We start from the raw sequence: 2,286 nt of genomic DNA on the forward strand, positions 1-2,286 counted from the left end.
TTGTTTTCTTTTCTCATTTCTAAATAGATATGAGTACTCTCAGATCTGTATAGAGCTATCAGAATATATACATATATCAGAATATATACATATATAATACATAATAAAATAATATAATATATATAATATGTATATAGAACATATACATATATAATATATAATAAAATAAAATACATAAAATGTTATAAATATGTGTAAGTATGTATATGTGTATCTATACAAATACCTATGTTATATATATTTTGAGCTTTATAAATATGGAATCATAAGACATACATGACTGCCATTGGAAATATTGATAGAATATAGATTTGTACCTGATACAAATTGCAAATCATTTACCATATAAATGAACTTGTTTTGGTTTGTTTCTTTCCCCCTTTTCTAATTCTGAGCTTTGCACAGTGACAGTATCATAGCCAATGAGGTTTATCTGAGGCGCGATTATTGCTAATTGAAAATTTTTCCTTTTCCCACCTCTCTCCTTCTTTTCTCTAAAAGTATAAAACTTGGTGTAATTCCTCATGTTCGAAAAGTAATATACTCTGAGCTTCTCACCGCTGCAGTTGTTTGTAAGGCGCTTCTATTCCTACAAGTGCTTCTAACAATTTGTACTCCTACCAAGAACATACAGATACGTTTTAATCTCTGGTAATAGTGCCTACTTCATGAGACTACTGTAAAAATTATATGACATATTTATAAAGTACTTAGTATTCAATAAATAATTATGATTTACCTAATACCCCACTTACTTAGTAAGTCAGTACTGAAATACAAACCTAGGCTCTGCCATTTGCGTCATTTGGGCAAATTCATTTTCTTTTTGGTACTCAGCCGCCTTACCTATACTAAAAGGAGATAATATAGTATCTACCTCTCAGGTTGGTTAGCTCTCTGGAGCCTCTTTTATAACAGCATTCAATGCCATGTGTGAGAGCTCTACTGTCAAGATCCAATCATCTCCTGATGGCCCCACCTTATAATGCCTCACACTGGGCTTCAGGATTTCAACATCTGAATTTGGGGGTGGGGGGGACTCCTTTAGACCATAGTATATACCCTAAATCCTGTATAGAACATATTTATACTATGAAAGAATTTGTTGTTTATCTGAAATTTAAATCTAATGAGGCAACCTATAATGGTATTTGCTAAACCTGACCACTCTACACTTTTCTATATCCAGTTCTAACATGCTAAATTGTAGGAGGATGTACCTTTACTTCAGAATCTCATTACTATGAATTCTGTTTTTCTTTGGCCTTATTCACTGGCGGGGAGAGCACACAAAGAGATAAGAAAGACAATGCTAAAGCATAGAATTTCCTGTTGCATTCCCAACCTTACAGGAGCTAATTTCTCCATATAACTGAGATTGTCTTGGATTCGCCTCATTTTGTTATGGTTTGTTCCAAACATTTCTTAACACATAAATACCTCAGAACAAATAATGCTACCAATTTTCATAATTTTAATGTCCCTATTTTTTATTTTCTGTTTTCTTCATGCCAATGGCTTTTTCCTTTTAAGGCCCAGATGATTTTAAAAAGTCTCTGAGAACTGTTAATCATAGGGCCAAATTGCCACTTTCCTTATGCTTTCACACATACATTTGAAAATGTTTCTATCTTCCTAAAAGATGTTAGTTGAAAGACGCTTTCTAAACTGAGGGTTGCTGGAGGAGACGTGGGTGGGAGGACGGGGTAATTGGGTGATGGTATTAAAGAGGGCACGTGATGTGATGAGCACTGGGTATTATATGCATCTGATGAATTACTGAACTCAGCATGTGAAGCTAAGGATGCTCTATATGTTGGCTAATTGAGTTTAAATAAAAATAATAATGGGGTCAAACTGCAAATGTAATAATCATCATCTCTGGAACACTGAGAAAGTGTCTCAAAAGACAAAAGTCACATATGGCCACATGTGCTGGGAACTACCAGGAAGCAGGCCTTTGAATGTGGGTTGAAATGCCTACCAGACTAGACAGGTAGTGTTAAGTGAATTAAGTCAGCTGTGGAAGAGAATCTGTACACACTTTAGGTGGAAGGGAATGAGGAAAACTGGAAAGCACACACCTCAACAGAAAGGCCCCACGTTGCCACAATTTTTTTTCAAGAGAAAGCAAAACTCCAGATTTTTATGTTATATTCTCCCACTGACTTTTATAAATCATTGTGCAGAACTAACAGCATATACCTATAAGAAAAAGCCTTATGGAAGTCTTTCAAACTTTGCACCCAGCTTCGAAAATTCAAGTTCCTTGAGCCTCAATTTTGT

The 2,286-nt window shown here is 34.8% G+C and overlaps 1 non-coding gene across 1 annotated transcript; it reads left to right on the forward strand.

The window, feature by feature from the left end:
- The first annotated feature begins 393 nt into the window (after positions 1-393).
- On the forward strand, positions 394-538 carry LOC131828269 (U4 spliceosomal RNA). The gene has a single exon (XR_009352311.1). It is a non-coding gene; the product is annotated as a U4 spliceosomal RNA (small nuclear RNA).
- The last annotated feature ends 1,748 nt before the right edge of the window (positions 539-2,286 follow it).

The sequence above is a fragment of the Mustela lutreola genome, chromosome 3, assembly GCF_030435805.1.
Source record: "Mustela lutreola isolate mMusLut2 chromosome 3, mMusLut2.pri, whole genome shotgun sequence".
In the NCBI taxonomy this organism is placed as follows: domain Eukaryota; kingdom Metazoa; phylum Chordata; class Mammalia; order Carnivora; family Mustelidae; genus Mustela; species Mustela lutreola.